Source organism: Drosophila tropicalis, unplaced genomic scaffold (genome assembly GCF_018151085.1).
Source record: "Drosophila tropicalis isolate 14030-0801.00 unplaced genomic scaffold, ASM1815108v1 contig_443, whole genome shotgun sequence".
Taxonomy (NCBI): Eukaryota; Metazoa; Arthropoda; class Insecta; order Diptera; family Drosophilidae; genus Drosophila; species Drosophila tropicalis.
The window spans coordinates 3,339,796-3,359,769 of NW_027172907.1; the positions used below are offsets into that span (position 1 = coordinate 3,339,796).

General features: G+C 37.6%; 1 long non-coding RNA gene across 1 annotated transcript in view; it reads left to right on the forward strand.

Moving 5' to 3' along the window:
• Positions 1-19,974, forward strand: part of LOC137574120 (uncharacterized) — a 210,279-nt gene that overhangs the window by 59,167 nt on the left and 131,138 nt on the right. The window lies entirely within an intron of this gene.

Below are 19,974 nucleotides of genomic sequence, written 5' to 3' on the forward strand. Positions count from 1 at the left end.
GGTGTGTGTCTGTTGTGCGATCTATGTAGCTATGGCGTAATTGTTGTAGAATATCTTTGGGTTCGATGCACCTCACCAACAACAACCACAGCAGCAGCAGCAGCAGATGAAGAAGCAGCAGAAACGTCTCGTGTTGATGGTTTTATATCTAACAGATGCCCTTTTTTTATGCGAATCAAGTCATGTGTGTGTGTATGTGTGTGTGTCTGTGTGTGTGTATTTTTATTCAGTAAGAGGGGAGGTCATTTGTCGATCTTCTTCGTTGGGGGAATTCCTGACACAAAGTGCACATTAGCTTGATGTTGAAATACTTTTTCAGTCCTATAGCAAATTCTCGATCAATCAAAAGCAACATCAAGCAAATATTCTTTTCTTGTTTCCTTGGTAAACGCTGCCAGAAGCGAATCAAAGGTGACTAAATGAACGTTTAGATCTCTTAAATCTTGGAGACTGTTTACTGTCTGCCAAAATATCAAACTGTCTATGATTAATCCTGTTTCTCTTAAATGTGATTTGATGACTTAAGTCGTAATATAAATGGTTCCTGTTGATCGTCTTTTAATCATACTTTTTAAATAATTTTCTAAATTTTTTGGATTTTTTTGGAAATTTAGATTGATATTTTAGGGGAGTCATCGCTTCTCCTTTCTTTACGTTAAGGTCATCATTCGTCATTTCGACCACGACCATTTTTTAAAATTTACTCGATTTTAAAGCTGAAATTGTTAAAAACTTGTACCTCATATATTCAATCCCCCATGGAATTTGATAACTAAAAAGGATGTACAGATTTATAATTATTTTCACCTATTTTTAAAAATATCAAATTCTTCTCCGTTGTTTGGACGAACAATGCGGGACTAGGGCTTTCTTAAAGATTGGATTTGCTCCTATAATACAAATATATTTGAATAATATAATAAGTTGACAAATTTTATGAAATTGCGTTTTGAAAACAAGTTGGAAAATGAAGACGAAGGTATATATTTTGGACTTTTTATAGCTTTTTGCAAAATAAGGAATATTTATTTTGTTAAGAAGTGTGCAATGCCTAAAAAGACTTATCTTTGCTCATATAAAGCATATATTTTCTTGATCAGACGACTTTATATAATCATGCCTGTCCGTCTGTCTGTTTGAAATGTTTATATATGCCAAATTTAGCCGGATCGGTCGACTATATCAAATAGGTTCCACACTAACTTCGTTAATTTCTAAGTCGAAGTTGGCTCTCTCGCCTTTCTTTGTCTTTTGTTCTTTTTCTTTGTTACTTTTAAGTTTATGTTTATCTCATTTTAGTTACTGATCCCACTGAATATTATGCCAAACACTAAACTTTTTGTGGATTTTTGCAAGTATTAAAGATGTTTATCAATATCATTCTTTGAATCCTTTGACAACAACAACAACAAAACATAAAAAAAATAGAAACAGATTTATGACTGCGCGACGTTCATTAGCCTGGTAAACTTTCAACCTATGACCTTTTATCACAGTACTAAAATATCCCTAAACATCGCACGGCAGACATTGATGATGAGATACTTGCCACAATTCACTTCTTCTTTTCGTTTCGTTTTGTGTGTGTGTGTGTGTGTGTTTTTTTTCTTCATTGGTTCCGAGAAAAAGTTTTCTAAATTAATTTCGCATAAAAAATGTGCCAAACAAAAAGACAGCAACAAAGAGAACAGGCGCCATAAAATTTGATGTCGAATTGATGTGAAGGGGAGCAGTGGCAGCAGCAGCAGCAGCAGCTACACCAATGGCACAAAGGTCACAATGGTGGCACACAGCCTCGTCTGAGGGTCAAAGTTCAGAGACGCGTAAATTTTTCTGCCCTTACGTGCGTAGCCCAGCGTAAAAAGAAATCGAATGGCACAAGGGAGAGGTGGAACGACAACGACAGAAGGTACAGAAGGGAATTCAACAGCATCCCGCCAACGACTTTCTTCTTGTAGTCGTCTGGCAAACTTCTTTGGACAACAAATCACTTGGAGTGGAATATTGTCGTCTGGGATGTCTACGCATTGAAAACAAAGCAAAAAAAACGAAACAAAAAAAAATAACAGAGGGAGAAGGGAGAACTAAAATGAAAGATAAATCGACAATCGGCAGGCTCGACAGCTGCTGCTACTGCAGACAAACCGAGGTGTACTCCTCTACCCCAAGAAAGTTCCCTAAAGCCCGTGGGCTCATTTATTCTGTATTCTAGACGAACGATTCTTCGATTTCTTGGTGTTGTCCCCGTGTCACGCTTAGACATGGCTAACACACACGAGTCTTGAATTCAAATACATTCAAACAATGTTGACTCAATGTTGATCATTGATCAAAGTTTTTGCCTGCTACGTAACTTTTTGGCAACTTTAAGGGCATACCCTTGGAAATTTTCAGAAATTTTGAGACGTTATAAACATTAAGGTACATTTCCTAAAGCAAATCTGATAACAAATATTCCGATCTATAGCTGAATTCATAAGGTCATATCAGAGTATGTGTAAGGTCCTGTTGAAACTATGGTGCCAAGACAGTTTTCAAAATGCAGAACATGTTGTAAAAACTTTCGTTTCTCTTATAAGAATTAGAGATCTAGACTGTGGTGTAATAATTTCTATTAGAAGGCCTATTAAAAAGTTTTTTTTTTTTGTTTTTCTTCTCACCTCTAAATGAGAATTTGTAAAAGCAGCTTTTCTTTTGCTTTGCCCATTGAAGAACATGGAACTTTTTCTTTCTATCAAAAGATTTTTAAAGCATTTTCGGCTTTCGATTGTCGTCTGACGTCTCGTCTGTCCGTACTTACGGTCTCTGTTTGTTTTGTCTGCTCCTGATTTGGCGCGCATATGTTGCTGCTGCTGCTGTTGCTGTTGCTCTTGCTGTTGGCTTGAGGATTTCTTGGGATTTTTCTTTTCACCAAATAAACTGGTGGTAAGAGAGAGAGAGAGAGAGAGAGACAGAGTGTGTGTGTGTGCGGCTAGGGCACGGCTGGGTAATGTCGCTTTGATTTGTGGCAATCGCGCGCTAAACGTCGCAATTTTTGAAGTGAAATTGCTCGAATTGTTCGACGTCGACGTTGTCGTAGTCGTCGTCGCTCCCTGACAATGACAATATGCGTCTGGAACTGGAGTCTTAGTCTAAAATCTGGGGGTAGGTAGGTAGGTGTATATACATATATATTATGGATAGGGTCTTTTCCTCTGTGTCTTGGCTCTTACTCCTGCTTTTCTTGCTGGCTTGCTTGTTCTTTTGGGCTGTAAATAAACATGTTCGGCAATATGTTGTCCGGGCTTCTTCTCATTGCAAAACCTCCTGCTTTATTTAGCAGACAATTGTTGACTTCTTTGTCCATTTCCTTGTCCTTTGGAGTAGTAGTAGTAGTAGTTGTAGTAGTTCATCCATTGTGGCAACATCTTGTCATTGCTATTGTTGTTGCATGATGGGCATGGGGTTCATGGCATTTGCAATATGCTAAATTTTTCCATACACGGAAATTCGAAATAAATTAGGGATCGAGTTGGTTGTTTTTTTTTTCTTTAAGGATATACAAAGGTGTGTGAATGCCAAAATCTTCATTCACTAATTAATCCCAGCTGCCTGTCTATCGTCCATTGACCATGGCGGACATTGAACTTGCATTCCCTCTATCTTTCGGGTATAATGGCCTATAAAATATACGAGAAACGGTGAAAGGTGAAATGACCACACACAAGTTTCATTTGGGAGCTGAACAATATAAAACTAAAGTCGGAAAACTCAAAACTGTCATAAATTTCTGACACCCACTGTAGATTCCAGGCACTATCCATCCAGAATTCAATTCATTCATTCCTATTCTAGCACCTTTTATAGGGTATAAAAGCTTCGGTAGAATATGTTATGTTTTTATGTGTTTTTATTTTTGTTTTGTTTTTGCCATTTTCACAACACACACACATACACACACACACACACACATGCCAAAATCAACAGCCTCGACAATCGACAACAAACAAAACAAAAACAAAATAAACAAACAAGCAAACAACAGTCGCTGCTTTGAACTTACCGTGGGGCAGGTGCAAACATACAGGCAGGTGCAATTTTTCGGCGCTAACTGGGTCCAACTGGATTCAAAAAAAGAGAAAAAAAAAAACAAAAATTCAATCAACTATAGACATATCCAGGTATGGGAGTAAGTGTAAGCGGGTGTGAGGGGTGGGGGGAGATAGAGTAGGATGCATTTAAATGGCAATAAGGTTTCCTTTTTTGTGGGTGGTGACGGGCGAAATTTAAAGGAGTAGGGAGTCGGTTTGTTAAATATTTAATAAGAAAAGGCTGGCAGCAGGCAGGCACGACTAGATAGAAGGGTCAGGAACGGATTTCGGTTATATAGGTAAAATGTTGGAAGTACGTGGACTTTTAGAAGTGTTTGTGGCACAGAAGTCAGTCCGACCCTGCGAATGTAGGTGGTGGAGGGCTGTGAGTGTATGTATGTACATATAGGCTTGTCAGGCAGACTTGTCAGGATGGCATTTGTCATGATGCCGCCGCCGCCGGTTGAAATCCCAAACTCCAATAGAATCTCTCTCTCATACTGCTGCCAATTGGTTACCGTGTCTGCCACGTGGTTTTTAGAGTCCGTCCGTCTCTTTATCCTCTCCGTTTCTCTGTCTGTGTGTCTGTCTGTCTATTTATCTGTCTGTCTGCAGCAGCATCCATCAGGTTGTTTTTGGCAGAGCGGGAAACTTTACGATTTGTTTTGTTTTGCTTCTTGTTTTTGTTGTGAGTGTGTGTGTGTGTGTGTGTGTCTGACTCGTGAATTTGCAATGTCAATGACGCCGCGTTGTGTTCCTCCTTCTCTGTTCTTCCATCTGGTCTCTGGTTTTGGCTTTGGCTTCGGCTTTGCCTTTGCCTTTTCAGCAGTCATAAAAATCAACCCTCGAAAATAAATCGCAATAAAACGCAAAAAAGGGAGGCGTGGTGCATACATACATACATATACATAAACCTACATAGATATATACATATGTATATGTATATTTTTTGGGCTGGGACTTTGAGACACAGAGACTGTGACTAGGACTGGACCCGGGGACGACTCATTCGCGTAGATCATTGTCCTTGGCGAAGTTCATTCACACGAATGAACCGAAAACGAACGAACCCGAACCCCAAACCCCCGAACTTTGAATCAAATGGAATATAACGACAACGTTGGCGGGCAATTTGTTGATGATTTTCGTTTGTCGATTTTAATATTGAACAAGAACAGAAACAAAAAAAAAACAACAAAAACAAAATACCAAAAAGTGAGTAAGCTCCGTCGGTCGATGTCGTCGTCGTCGTCGTGGTCTCTACCTCAACCCGCATCTGTCTGGGCTTTGGGCTTTTTCAATATTATGGTTGTTGTTTTTGTTTTTATTCTTCTCATTTTTGCATTGCATTGGGGTTTGTGGTCGGTCTGGTCTGGTGGTGTAACCGACCTAGGACTTGCCATGTGGTATTGTCTGCTGCCTCTGACTGGCATTGGCATGTTTGGCGGGAAAATTTTGTTGTATTGGTTAAACGATTGAAGGGCAGAAGAGTAGAAAATGTCAGAGAACGACAATGATGATGGTGGCGACGGAGTTGGTGGCGGTGCTGATGGTGGTGGCGGCATAAAATGCAAAAAACCAGAACATCAGAGAACAGGGGAACAGGAAAAGGCACAGGCACTGGCCAACGAGACTTCTCTCTTTTCGCTCAGTTCTCAGTTGACGAAGCTCAATAATAACACAACAACAACAAACACACAGCAGACAGGCGAGAAGCATTCCCGGACTGACAGTAGTATCTCTGTGTGTATGTGTGTATCTGCTTTTGCGTTTTTGTGTGAAAAAAGCCCAAAGAGCAGGCATTCTAAACTGTGGCAACATCAACATCATTACGTGCCATAATGAGGGGGGAACTTTAATGTTTGTCTGGGACCAAAAGAGTGCGAGAGAAACGGATATACCATTCATATGCCCATGTGTGTGTGTGTGTGTGTGTGTGCATGTGTGTATGTTGCATGTTGCAAGGTGAGGATAAAACACAGAGTGTTGCGCCTATGTCTATGTCGGTTGATGATGATGATGACTCGACGAGTCGCCTCAACTCGACTCGACTCGACTCTTCCGTCGCGTTTGTCTGGTCGTAAACTGATATTGAGGTCGTCGACTGCTAATTTGTGTGTGGACACAAATACAAACACAACAATAACAATAACAACAACAGCAGCAGCAGCAGCAACAAAACACGGGGAGCGAAACAAAATGCGTGCCCAAAAGGCAAAAAAAAAAGTACAGAATATGTGCATACACATATGTGTGTGTGTGTGTGGCAAAGTGGTAAGAAGAAGCCACATCGTGGCGGCAAAATGTGGAGTACAGTACAGTTGTGGGGCGTGGCACTACTACTCGTTGCTGTTGTTGTTATTATTCTTGTTGCTGCTGATATTGTTGATATGGATAAATGTTATGACAGCTGGATACTGTCAAAAATTAAAAATGATTTTCAACATTTGGTCTAACTAAAAATTAACATAATGTTTAAAATTATAAGTGTCAAGCCTCCCCCCGTCCCCCAGGCAGACTTCACTTCACTTGAGATATTCTGTGATGGGCGATATATACTCGGCTATATCACTTATGGAGATCGGCTTGTATTATCTTGGCTACTTCCCTTGTGAGACATTATATGTATACTCAATCAGCTGATGATTAAAACTAAAAATCTGGAGGACTTTATTTATAAAGGACAAAATGTGATTTGAATTTTTAAAAGGGAAAAGGGTTCTTTTATGTAAATCTATATTTCCACAAAAGATTTTATTATATCTCCATATGATTATTTCATCAACATTTGTAGAATATAAATATCTGTTAATTAACAAGTTTTTCAAAAATCGTGTATGTATGTATGTGTATTTTTATATAGAAATCTGTTCAAAAACATATCCTTCTCCCCAATTCGAAAATTGAGGATGTAATAGCCTATTGATTGGTTTTCAGAAGATTTAGGCATCTTAAAGGATTGGGGAATTGACTTAAACTGACACATATTGATCTTGGTTATTCAAGCCAGAAGACAATCCTTTTCTAAGAACACATAATTTCACACTGTTTACACCTTTCATATATTCCACATAACTTTTTCGTACATTGTGTAGTTTATTATAATTGATAACCATGTAATGGGTATCTATTATGGAAGTTTCTGTCTCTATAAGGTGAATCTTTGATTTCCTCTTAATTTCGAATATAGTCATCTATAAGCTTAAATCTAAGAGGCTGTAGGAACTCGTCTTGTTTTGCTGATCAAGAAAATATCTATATAATTCTTCATAGTTAGAGATGCTTTCTTGCATATTTTCAACCAGGAAAAAGAGCTTTTCGCACAGACAAATGGTATATCAAGTTTAGAAGGAAAAACCCCATTTAAATATAGGGATGTGGTAAATGTCTGCTAATTTCCTTCAAACGAGTATTCTGTAAAATCAAAAATGGCAACGAATATTTTTCTTCCTCAAAATATTTATTAATTTCAAAGTCATGAAGAAAGAAGTGAAATACGTTAAGTCTTTGGAGTACAAAAATCCATTAAAATCCAATAATGTTCAGATATGTACATACATATATTTGAATATAGCGCATACGCCATGGTGACTTTGGTCAATCTATGTTATTATCTTTTTAGGTACTTTTGAATAACTTTCAATATGTCGTCCTAACTGAAATTAAAATCAACCATCAGATTTCTATTTATGAATTTTCAGTTGAGTTTTGAACTTCTAAAATAAAGACATTACTGGAAAGAGTGTAATATATACTAACTAACGATTTCAATGTCATTAAACTGGGCTTTCAAACTGCCGAATATCTTGATGATTTAGATTATGTATGTAGCGAAATGTCGCCCTACCTCTAAAGCAGACTTAATCAAGTGTATAAACGAGGACTTGACTGCCTTTGTATTGTCGATGTCGCGACGCTTCCAAGGAGTAATGGATGCTAATGGAGGGCATACTAAGTATTAAAGAGTTTTACAGATGAATGTTTACATTTTGTCGAGTTTACATTAATAGACAGAATCAAGATTGCCTCTGTGCTTAATATTGTATTTCTTTGGTGGCCTTCTTGGAGTTCTTGCAATTTTTAGTTTATAACTATGTAAATAAAAGTTTATAAAAATGTTGAGTATAAAAAGCCCTCCTTTTCAATTTTACGTTGTTGAAGTTAACCTTGTGGGACCTTTTTTTATTTTGCAAACAATTATTGGACATACTGTACGTATTATTTTTTATATTATATACCTTTGTATTGGGTATTTCATTGGTAAATTTAATTATCGGTTTAATATGATGATAATAAGTGGACAGTGTTGAACAATACTCTCAAGCAGAAGTGTTTGATAACTTTATAAATGGAAATTATGGAGAGTCCTTAATATAAAATGTGAAAAAAAACATTGTTAGTATCTCCGGAACAGAACCGACCCATCGACCAACTGAACGACCTTCTCATTCAATATTCTATGTTCATTCAAGTTTATTTTTAATTATTTTTTAATTAAAATGTGTTGATAACGGACAACAAAAGCAAACAACACGTACAAATAATTTCCATATTAATATCAAATTTATCCAAGTTTTGTGTTTAGTTTACGCAACTGTCCATAATTTATGGGTCTAACCAAGCTCCTTGAACAAACTCCTCCCCATCATCATCATCAAAGTCGTCATCGTTGTCGTTGTCGTCGTTCTCATCCTCGTCCTCGTCGCCGTCGTTTCGTGGGGCAATTAAAAGAGCTCACAACTTCAAGTAATTTGAATTGAATGAAGTGCGCGAAGTGTGTGTGCCTGCGTGTGGTTCTGTGTGTGTGTGTGTGCGTTGTCATTGTCGCTCCTTACGCACCACCAGGAAGTCTAAGGAACACACTTGGTACTGGCGGGTTACTGGCGAGGAGAGAGAGGAGGAGAGAGCATTCAAAAAGCCAACCCAGTCAGTAGTCAGGTCTTTGACTGGTTCTGGTTCTTTTGCTCCATTCTTTTTTGGTGGTGGGTTATCCCATCTCCAGGCTCTTTATTTCTTTTTTTTTTTTTTTTTGATATATATACATACATATATATATTTTTTTTTTGCTTTTGCTGTTTTTGTTTCGCCTGTAGTCCGCCCTGGTCCGCTCCGCTCACCGCCAGACGGTACCCACAAGCTGCTCTGCAGGCAAAAGCACCAAATACATGCGAAATGAGGGAAAAAGGACTTTTTAGCAAAAGTGCGTCGATATTTTTGTGCGTGGCCAGGAAGCAACGCACGAGCAAACGCGCTCCAGAAGCTGCTTTGAGACGTAGTTGTAGTAGAAGTAGTAGAAAGCAGAGAAGGGAGTCAGACACAGCCAAAGACAGAACAGGAGGTTAGACAGAACAGGACTCACTTCGTCGACAATGGCGTTGAAAGTTTAACGAACCTTCAGCGTTTCCTGCCTGCCACCCCCTCACCACTCCTTTCATGCATCCGAACTTTCTGGTCCCGAGTTTTATTTCACTTTTTCTTGCCAGCGAACATGAAAAACAAAAAATAAAAGAAAAGAAGAGTCAAATGAAAGGGACGTCGTCCAGTTTTCGGTTTCATTTTGATTCGGACACGTCCTGGCCATATTTTTAACCCTTGTTTGCCCATATCTTTACAAATCAACAAAAATATGTCTATAATGGAATCCACAGATAAAGCATAGTTGGAAGCGGACAACGAAAACTGTATGAAAGTTTTTTGTAAGCTCTAAATAAAACAAAATATATGCACAAATTATTTGTGAAAATCGAAAGGAGACCAAGGGAAGAACTTGGAAGAGAGATATTAAATTTCTTGCACATTTGGGTTAAAGCCCTTTTGGTTGTCCATATGCATTCCCTGACTTCCTTCGTCTTTGGTTACGGTTGGCTCTCTTCTCTCTCTCTCTCTCTCTCCCTCTTCCCTTATTCTCTTTGGCAATTTGTCTGGTTTCAGGGCTCTGCCTTACGTGATGTAACAATGCGGTAGGTTGGGAATTTTTTGCTAAATAAATTTGCAAATAATTTACTTTGCCTCTTTGTCTGTCTGTCTGTCTGACTGGCTGCCCCTTTTTTTCCGTTTTTCTGGTGCTGCTTCTGCAGCCAGCCGCTTAGAAATCATTGTCGTCTCGATGATCAAGGTCAATGTGCGTGCTGTGTCAGTAACCTTTGCCCATTTCCCATTGTCGCCTCTACCTCATCTCATCTCAGAACCCAGACACTCGTCTCCCTCTCTTTCTCACCATCAAGTTAACGACTCGCCCTTGTTTGCTCCTGTTTTTATACCCTGGCGAAAAGTGTTATCAAATTGGCTTAATGTTTGAATATCAGAAAAGGAGACTATATACATATAAATATTCTTGATCAGCAGAGTCTATATGCAGAATCTGTATGTCAATGGATCCTGCTAAGGTATATTGGCATAAAACTTGATAAGCTTTTTGTTAGCATTCAATATTAGAATATTAGGGCAAAAGTCAAGCAAGAGTATATAAACTTTTACTCAGTCGATTTTAGCTTTTCTAATATATATATATTTTTTTATTTTTGGGTTTTGTACTTACTGTGCGTCGTCTGGCCCGAAAAAAAGAACCACAGGATCGAACAGATGTGCAAAGTCTTCCGTCGTCCTCCTCTCTACTCAGCTCTGGTCGTTGACATTGACATTGTTGTTGTCTTTACCTTACAAGCAAAGCAAGCAAAGAGAAGGAAAAAAAAGGAAAGGCAGGCATTTGATTTGCCATAATCGCATATTAGTCGTTTACCCAAATACTATGTGTTTACTCTCCCTCTCTCTGTGTGTGCAGGTCCTTGTCCCACACTCTTTGGGGACCTTGGCCAAAATCAGACAGAGAACAAAAAATAAATGCTTTAAGCCAAAATTGAAAGCTGGCTTATCGCAAATCAGTTATCAGATCTACCATATGACAGTCGATGTTTTCCTTTTTTTCCCCAATTTTTTTTTATATATTTCAAGGATAAACCTGTCAAAAAATAAAGTGGACATCGTTCAAGGAAGGAACTTAAGTGGGCAAATCAAGTGATAAATTATATATTTTCGATATTTCCTCTCATGTTGTATGGGTGTGTGTGTGCACTTTATATACATATTCCATATAAACCATAAATTACTATGGTGGTTTCGGTTAACTGAACTCTCGAGTGGTCCGGTCCTTCCATTCTCATCCGATTAGCGATTGTATCTCGTAGTATTGTCATAATTCTTTTCTCTGCTCTGCGCGGGGCCAAAAACCCATTAAAGTCTCTTGGCTAAGCTTTTCTAATCATCTGCCAATGACAATGACCTCCCCAACCAAACAAGTTATATCTAAATTTTTTGTTTTTTGTTTTGTGTTTTTGACTTATTTTGTTTACTCGAAGGCAAAAGTGACTACTACACTTCGCTGGTGCTTGTGATATATTACTCTCGGGATTGTGTGTTTATCAAATGCCATCATCTAATTTTCATTAACTTATTTTTACAAACACCCATAAATCTATTCTATCCCTTCTGAACTTTTTGCAGATTTAATATGAATTTCTATATCGAAATATGCCAATTTACTTCAAGGTAATAGAGAGAGCGAGAGAGAGGGGGTGGGAGTGGGCGACTACAGGCTACTACATTTGTGTTGCTGATGGCTCAGTTGTCATATTGCAGGAATTGTCTACTTCAAACATCCCTGTTGATGCTCCTGCTGTTGCTCCTGCTCCGGCTGCTGTATGCTCTTTTGCCCATCAGCCATTATTAGCCAAGTTTACAGACACATTTGTCAATTTTATGGTGCCAACAGGACGATGTATGACTTTCGGGCATTTTCGAAAAACGATGTGCCGCATTGCAATAATTATGAATCATTTTCCGGACAGCTCTACAGATGGAGAAGCATATATAATGACAGAGAAAGAAGTAGAAGAGACAAAGCGAATTTATATACATACATACATTTAGAGACTGAGAGAGGGTGAGATATATATCTCACCCTCTCTCAGTCTCTAAATGTATGTATGTATATAAATTCGCTTTGTCTCTTCTACTTCTTTCTCTGTCATTATCGTCGTCCTAGTTAATTACCGTGGAAGACGCATTCGCAATTTGAACTTTTTTAATTCATTTGGCAACTTTGGCATACATTTTTTTTTGTTGGTTTTTTTTCTTTTTGCTCTTTCTACTTTCTTTAGCCTGGGTATATCACTATGATCGATGATGTCATCGACTTGACCTCTCAGTGTGTCTGATTTTATTGGAAAAGTTTTGTTCCAGCATAGCGCCTTCCTTACAACTTCCTCTTCTGCCCTTGCCACATTCATCTCCTGTGCGCCTGGCCAGCAAATCATATTTTATGGCCATCATTATTACCTAATTTTTAATGCTAAGAAAACTTGGTCTTGCCTTCGTTCAAAGAGTTTGGAATGAGAAAAACCGGGATGGCAAGAAACCTCTTGTTGCATCTATTCCTTACTTCCTTTCGTCCTCTACCGATAGTTTTCTATACACAGAAATTGCTATTTTTGGGTCTGCCAGCTCACTGATAAAACTTTTTCATTTTTCTTCATTACTTTTTTACTTTCCTTTACTTTATTTTCCTTTCCTTTCGTTTTGGGTTTTTCCTCTTTTTTTTTTGCAAAAATTTATTTTTGCATTTAAGCAAAGAAGATGGCGTTGGGTAGCAAATGCAATTGCTAATTTTTCATGACGGATAATGAATGATATATTGTCTGAGTGTGCGATGCGAACCGGCAAGATAAAGGTACTTCAAAGATATAGCGCCAGTTAGTGTAATTATTCAAACTATTTGTCAGCAAAGGAGATAATAGGCAACAGGCAACTGCAACTAAACTAACCATCGTTTGGTAATTAGGCAGAAAGTTGGCAATTGCCACCACTGAACGAAGGGTGAGCAATTGAGCTTGGTTGTTAAAAGAAGGAGGCCAAGATGCCAAAATGCAAATTGTGTAATATATTGGGTGAAGAAAATCCATAAATTATATTTGCAAATAAATCATTGATGGGAATCATTGATGGTAGCTTAAGTGGTATATTGAATTTGATAGTCGTGAAAGTTTGTGAATTTTGATTAGGTAATCTGAACATGGATAATTAAAACAAAAGGGAAATGCCGAAAATGGTTTAACTTCAAATGAAAAGTATAGATAGAGAATTATACAGGTCCTCTATCTATGTTCCCAATATGTTGTAATGGTAACTAAAAGTTGCCTAAAAGCGTTTTGGACCCATAGAACAGACTCCTATAAGTGTTTAGCCTGACTGGCCAATATGACACGACAGCAATGTCCTTTGGTAATTCCATTCATAATTTAAGAAGGCAAACCTCGTAGCGGTTATCTCCTTTGTTGTCTCAACAAGTTTAGATGCCGTGAAAATACCTAGCCCACTTAAGACAACGTAATACAAAGCCGCAATGTCGAATAGGCAAATTGCCGATTCAAAGTGCACGGCGTAAATATCTACAATTTTGGTGACAAGAAGCTCACGTCTCAATACGTAAAGCGTTTCCATATTCTCAACTAGGAGAGTAACCGCGAGTCCTCTATGGAGCTAGGTTGGATGCTGTTTTAGGGCAGGCCAAAGGAGTTTCTGATTCGCAATCAAATCATTCACAAGATCAAGATCAAGCAATATATATAAGAGTGAACTTATAAATTGCAAAAAACATAAACTTGAACTACATAATTCGAAATTTGTTGGGTGGACAGACAGTAATAAGAAATATTATACAGATGGATATGCCATGATCGACTTAGTTGTTATACATTCTTAGCACTTTCTGGAATTGAATTCACTTTAATGTACCCGAATTGAACAACATTTTCTAAACTTTCAAATTCAATAGTCTTATATTAAGCCTACAGCTAATTGTAAGTAAAGATCCCTTTAATTTTGAATGAATGAACTTGAAACTTACACTTTTAAAGTTTATTTCCAAATAAGAAATTTGGTGATAATAAAAAAAGATGAATCCTTTTGAATTAAGCATTTGATTTCTTTCCAAAAATTTATGTATATTTTTCTTTTTTTGTCAAGTTTGTATAACTTTTTAAGCTGAATTCAGTGCACTGTCTAATTCAGTTAAGTTATTATGAAGATCATAATATATTAGTTAGGAATCGAATTCAATTTACAAAGATATAACCTTAACTTAAAGTTAATTCTACCTTTAGCAAACGAAACATGAATTCTTTTGTAATGAATTTATTGTTGGACTAAAACTTTAAACTCGTTGTTGTTGCATTCTTGTGAGAGTAATGCCCAACATTTTGCCCAATGGCCTTAACAACGACAATACTCGACTGGTCATGGTCATTCTTCAATATGAGGACAAATCTAATGCAATTACTCAAGTTATTGTATTCGTTATTGGCTTATTCGGTCTCTCTCTACTACACACATTCACATTGAGTTCTGTGGAACTTGCAATATTTCATTGATAAATATTTTTTACTATTGATTGAGAGCAAATGGACAATTTTCAATAGAGACACGACGAGACACACACACGTAACGAGGGACAGAGAAATGGGAGGGAGAGAGCGAGGAGAGAGAAAGATGGGAAAGACAGGACGAGATGTGCTGGCGACGCATTAATTTGGTAAGATTAAAAAGAAGCAGAAAGTACGGCACGCTTTTGAAATGACCGACGTAATTCCAGGAAGAAGAACTCTTCAGTTCAGTTCAATTCAGTTTGGTTTAGTTTAGTTTTGTGTTATTTACGGATTCCCACACAAGAAAACAAGAATAAAAGGACATGGGCCATAGGGACACATTCGAGTTGTGAGTTGTGTGGGAAACGGGGAATTGTGGGGGTTCTCGTCCAGGGCGTTAATGTGCGAAGAGTGCGCCGACCGTCCTGTTGAATGATTTTCAACAGAATTGTTGATATGAGAAGAAGGGGATGGAGAAGGAAGCCGGGAGGGAGAATGAGAGTATCTGCATGCGGTAAGGTTTTTGTTGTCTATTGAATCGAATTGTTCTCTATCTCTCTTTCTCGTAGGTTAGGCAATGAACTTCAAGTAATTCTTCAGGGCTCTAAACGAGTTAGGAGAGAAAGAGTGAAAGAGAGAGAGAGAGAGAGAGAGAGAGAGAGAGAGAGAGAGAGAGGGAAGTAGAAGATAAAATAACTAAAGGATAAAGAAGGCAATGCCAAAAGGTAAATCACCTTTTTGTTTGTTGCCCTCGAAAACTGGCCGAGAGTTCATTGTCAAGTTCAGGCATCGTCTGGCTATATATTATATGTATGCATGCGTGTGTGTGTCTGTGTGTGTGTGTGTTGGTGTGTTGCGCTTGCGTCAAATTTGTTCTTGTTGCTGCTGCTGCTCAGCCTCTTTTGGCTGCTGCTTCTGCAGTTGAAGTGTGGCCATGTCTGCGGCTTTTTGGGTTTTGTTTTGGTTTTGTTTCTACCCTCCCCCTCCCCCTCCCACCAATATCTTGTTGTTGTTATTATTGCTGGTTCGGTTCGGTTCTGTTCTGTTCTGTTCTGTTCTTCTCCAAAAAGGATGCTCCATAAAACAAAAAAGCTATGCGAAAGTGACATTTATGTGTTTTTAATTCCCTTCGTCGTCGTCGTCGTCGTCGTCATCGTCGTCCCCATGATGTTGTTATGCTTTTCTAAGGAATTCAACTGAAGCTGAAATTGCGGAGGCCTTTCGACTGAATTTACCTTGCACCAGAACATTGACCTGCAGCAATCGCCAGTAGCCGAGAGAATGGCAATGAGTTCCTTCCTACCTAAATCACATACATGTGCATACAAACACATATTTAAATTAGGAATTCCTTACTCTTTCTCTGATCCTCTTTAATTTTGAGTGTGAACGAAATTCGATGATCAAAAAAAGTTTCCTATTAAACAGTTAATCATCTTCTTATGTCCTTTTGCATTTATTTTAATGTGAATCATTCGATTTCTTAATAAGGTTCTACCGAACCACAAAATAGATCCAATAAACATATAATCTTAGTAAATCTATCAATTTTATATATCAATTAAATCTAAGCGAATTAATATGTATATATATAAAAAAGTTTTAATCTTTTATAAATTTTGTTATTATTTTAGATGTAAACATCAAATATAAGTTTAAATGATGAAAAAATAGAATATACAGTAGAACTTTGATGTAACGAATCTGAGGGAATTCACATAATCGTTCGTTATATCAGACGTGGCTAATTATAAGGACTTGTTGGGTTTCGTTATATCAGACCTGGCTAATTATAAGGACTTGTTGGGTTTTTATTTGAATACTTGTTGATGTGAGTTTATGAGTTTCTTAAATATATTCTCCTAGATCTAATCAAAAGGACGCTCGTACTTTATGTGGTCGGCTTTGCTTCAATATTAGATTCAATATAAGAAACATATTATTATTTTGAATAAAAAATGCAATAACTTAGTTGACTTTCATCACAAAACCTTGTTAAGTCAATACTGAAAAGTAGTTCAATCGGGCATAATGAAAAGGATTATGATTTGACGATTAATATTTATTTGCAGTATCCTCTTTTTACAAATATTATTATTATTAATCATAGTTTTTTTGCCCAATAATCATATTTCAATAAATTTTTTTTTTATAATAAACAAATGGATATCAGATATAAATTAGCCTTATTTCTAATAAAGCAATTCAATTGAAAATTGCCTTTCGAATCTAAATGAATATAATTGGTAATTAAGAGCATCTTGAATATAATTGGTAATTAAGAGCATCTAGTTAAGAGATTTGGCATTAAAATGATAAATTCCAACATAAAGAGGGAGAGGCATGATGTAATAAATATTATTCATTCATATGATTCAGTGACATTATTTATAGTTCTAAGAAAGACTTATAATACAAATTTAATTTTGATGTTTTTTTGCAATTGCCCTTAACATTTATTATTTATGTTATATACGTGATTTTTGTTCAAATTCCTTTGTATTATTAATATTTTTGAATGAAAAATGAGTAATTTAGTTGCTTCAAATGATTCGTTTAGTTACTTAGTTATGAATCAAATGCTTAAAGAGAAACTCATTTGAATGTATTCATTGATATTGCAGGCAGTTTCTCTTTGGACTGTATCTCAGATATTTTTATGTTAATTAATTATCACAATTAAGTCGAGCAACTTTATTTTGTGAGAGTCAAAAAATAATCCAACACGAGCAAGAAAGAGAAAGGAGAAAGAGAGAGAGAGAGAATTAAAAATTCAGAGGCCATTTACAAAGATCGAAAATGAGATCAAAAACAAAAAAAAAAAAAACATTCTCCACAAAAGAACAGTTCCAATTGCCCTCAAGGATGTTAAAACGAAATTCACATGAGGCCAATCACCTAAAGATTTGGCCAATGCAAGGTACAGGGGACTGGGGACAGGGACACGGCCCAAAGATACTGAATCCGTATCCCAAAATTATAACGAGCATTAAAAACGGTTTTCGGTGTTCAAACAAAACCAACCGACAAAACCGCCGAAGCTCCTCAACTCCAACTTCAACATAAAGTCCAACACCAACTCCAACTCCAACTCTCATACAACCCACCTCCTCCCAGTGACCAATTCAGCTGTGGGCCGGGAAGGGACAAGACGGGACGGGACGGGAAGTCGCGTAGGCGCGCATTAAACCAAAAATTGCTGCAGCCACTCACCTGAGACTTTTGAGGCTCTGACGCTGAGGCTGAGGTTGAGGCTTTCGTTTTTGGTGGGACCTGGAAGAGGAGCCTCAAAGTGGCTATAAAAAATCATAATGAAGCGGCGACTAAAACAAAATGCCATAAAATGCTTTAAATGAAAACAGCCAAAACAATAAAAACAACAACAACAACAGAGAAGAGAAAACCAGGGAAAGAAAGAGATAGAGAGAGAGATGAAAAGAAAGAGAGATGTCCTTCTTGGAATTCTGGCCAGGTCTGAGGTCTGGCGACCACGTCGGCGGCTTTGCCTCAAACGTGGTCCACCAAACCAGCCAACAAAAATACAAAACAACAACATAAGAAGAGGGGGAAAAAAAAGAAGAATTTTTAAAAAAAAAAAAAAACGAAAAACTGAATCGAATTCGGCAAATGGAACAGCGGAATTCATTCAACAGTTTGTAATCGAAGTGGACATACAGGAAAGGGACTGAAACTGGGAATGGACCTGAGACTTGAGAGACTTGAAGCCAAGAAGAGTGCTGGCCACGGGGTAGAGGTATGGGTATGGCAATGGCAATGAGAATGGGATTTGGCAGTGGGACAGACTGATAAGGTATTGCATTCATTGACCTGAACAGGTAGAAAAGAGAATGGTAAAGATTCGAAGAAAATTTTCGCATACGTTTCGCTGTCCGTTGTTATTGTTGTTGTTGTTACTGTTGTTGTTGTCGTTTTCTCCTTTGCGGATCGCCTTCGTTCCGTTCATTTTGTTCATCTTGCCGTTGGTGGCGTTTAAATGGCGTCAAGTCTGGTTTATGATCTCTCTCTTCAGCGCCAAAGATGCAAATTCATAAGAAAGCTTAGCAACTCCTGAGGAGTTGAAAGATGGATTTACTCATTGAAATTTCCATTCTCTTTTTTCCTGAACTTCTTCTGTCTAGATGTTAAAGACGCATTTCAGTAATTTCCTATCATAATTTCTGTTAAGATTTTATGATATGACATAGTACGAGATTTTTTTATGGCCCCATCATAAAGTTGAATTGTTTTTTTTTTTTTTTGGTGCATTTGATGAAGAGGGTTGCTTGGGTGGAGGGAGCTTGAACTCATTTACAATGATAATACCAGATGACACTAGAGGGAGAAAGAGAGAGAGAGAGAGAGATAGTGTGTGTGTTTTGGACTTTAACCCCTTTTTTGTGGATGAGGTTGGCACTCAGATGTTGACGTCATACGGTTTAGTTGAAATTACATTTAATTGAAGTCTTTAATTAATTTGTAACCTTGGCAATAAGCAATTTTAACTTTTTTTGTTGTTGTCTTTTTTGTATACGCATTTTTTGTATTTTTTATTTTTTTTTTTTTTTTGTTCGTTCTTTTATGATTGCTCATAAATTGAAGTTTGTCATGAATCGCCTACCAAAACGGCCATCGGCTAACGGCCACGCCTCCGTTAGCTTCTGGTCTCTCGTAATTGACCAATTTTTTTATTGCCTATAAAATAATGTTGACCCATAAAAAAAAAAAAAAAAAAAAACACAAACACAACAAAAAACGCAAAAAAAAAGAAAGAAATTGAAAGAATGAAGCAAATGGTACTTAATATTTTCTGTCTTGCCCGCAAATTATGAATTGAGAATTGAGCATTGAGGCGGAGTGGGCGTGGTTGTCTGTTTAAAATGCCATTAAAAAGGCAAAAAAAAAAAAAAAACAGATATAGAAACAAGTCGAAGAGTGGTCCGCTTGGTCTGTTTCTCGGGGGAGGAGTAAAGGAGAAAAGAAAAACGGTTCACTAGTATCTAACTTTCAGTTCCTCAATTCATTCGGCTCACTCAACTGTTTAACGGAGCCACACGCAAATGCAAATATTACCATAATTATCGCACGTGTCCCGCAGACCATGACTAAAGCAATCGCGCGTCCACCTCTCTCTCTCTCTATATATGAACCTTTATATGTATGTACATATGCCAGCAAAGTCGCGGCGGCACGGCGTCATGATGATGCCGACGCCACACAAAAGGCGCAAGAAAGACGAGAAGAAGTTCGCGAGACACGCGGCATGCAATCGAAATCTATTACTATGCATGCGGCTGGCGGAGTAGTCTCAAACCCCCGGTGAAGAAAGCGGCTCATTACAGGTTATACATATGTACATATTGTTGATTATGTTGCCAAAGAATACCCTTAATACATATACAACAACAAGACTCGGAGAAAAAGAGGGAGTATAGGAGAAAGACAGACAGATCTTATATGTTTATGACATTCAATATTATGATTAGACG